We start from the raw sequence: 1301 nt of genomic DNA on the forward strand, positions 1-1301 counted from the left end.
CCTCCAGAGTGGGAATGTTCTTGCAGTGACCACTGACCAAAGGAGAGGTCCGTGCTGGGGGAGGGAGGCCCACATGCTGAGGGCACAGGAGACCTGCCTGGGGGCTGGGAGGATAGCCAAACACCTCCACTTTGGGGTTCTTCATGGTGCAGGAGATTGAACGGTTCATGAGGCGCCCAACCCGAAGCTCTGGTACACCCAGTTTGCCTTTCAGCATAGAGTCCTGTATGATAGGAAAACTGGGAGACTTGGGGATGGGTGAGAAGATGCTGAGGCCGGCTCGGAACTTCTTGATAGTACCAACTTGCCTTGAACCAACTGTGCCTCTTCTCCTGCTGAGTCTTCAAGAAATCGTTGCTGAGATGTTTCCATTGTTGGGATGTGAACATACCCAGGATCTTTTTCAACTGAAGACCTAGCCCAAACCCTTCTTTATTCGATGGCTGGAAAACCTCAATTGATGGTTCTGGTCCATCAAGGTACTGGGAGAGAGAAAATCTCAGCCTTAGCACAATAGGTTCTGTCCGGAGGACCTTCCAGGCTGTAGAGACTTCCTCATCGAGGAAGCTGATGTTGATGTGGAGGTCAATGTCCACGTCATCAATTGTTCCATATTCTCTGATAGATACAGAGTTCTCACTGTAGATCTCCTTTACAGCTTCTATGTCTGCATCAAGCTGTGGGTGTCGATACAAGTCAGCTGCACAGCTTCCCTGAACTCCATAGAGAAATTCCTCTGATTCATTATCTCCTTCTGAATCATCATCATTCCAGAACTGGCCTTTGATGTCCATTGGGTCAGTAGATCACTCACACTCCCAGGTCAGTGCTAGGCAGCACCCCTCCATACCACCAGCTGAACCCAAGCCAACGAGATGGGCATTTAAGAGGCCACAAAGGGAGACAAGAGAGCAGGTGATGTTAGGGGCTAAGTGATGATTAGCTGGAGATGGCAGGCTCTACTGTTGCACTGGCAATCTGTTACTGTCCTCAAGGTCTTTACATCTGTTGCTCCTCCTTCCTAGAATGCTCTTCATCCAGATATCCACATGGCTTGCTCCTTCTTTCTGATCTCAAAGGTCACCTTGACTATCCTTCAAGGACAATCGAGAACTGCAATATGAAGATCTGAGGGCTGGGTTTGAGAAATTTGAAAAGAAACAGTCAGGCGCTGATCTGGATGATCACAGAAGAGTAGAGAGGGAAGCACTAATGTCCAGCCTGGGTCGTCCTGGGCTGAGTGATAAGATGATGGCCGCATACACCAGAAATACCAATTTCCTTAAGATTTTTGTCACCGT

The 1301-nt window shown here is 48.8% G+C and overlaps 1 pseudogene across 1 annotated transcript in view; it reads right to left on the reverse strand.

Annotated features, from left to right (window-relative positions):
• Positions 1-880, reverse strand: part of LOC102873923 — a 38074-nt pseudogene extending 37194 nt beyond the window's left edge. The window contains exon 1 of the transcript XR_438908.1: positions 2-880. The product of XR_438908.1 is annotated as a poly [ADP-ribose] polymerase 6-like (transcript). The remainder of the gene's footprint in view (position 1) is intronic.
• Between the last annotated feature and the right edge of the window lie 421 nt (positions 881-1301).

This window comes from Elephantulus edwardii, unplaced genomic scaffold, assembly GCF_000299155.1.
Source record: "Elephantulus edwardii isolate Elephantulus edwardi_28Jun2011 unplaced genomic scaffold, EleEdw1.0 scaffold00071, whole genome shotgun sequence".
NCBI lineage: Eukaryota > Metazoa > Chordata > Mammalia > Macroscelidea > Macroscelididae > Elephantulus > Elephantulus edwardii.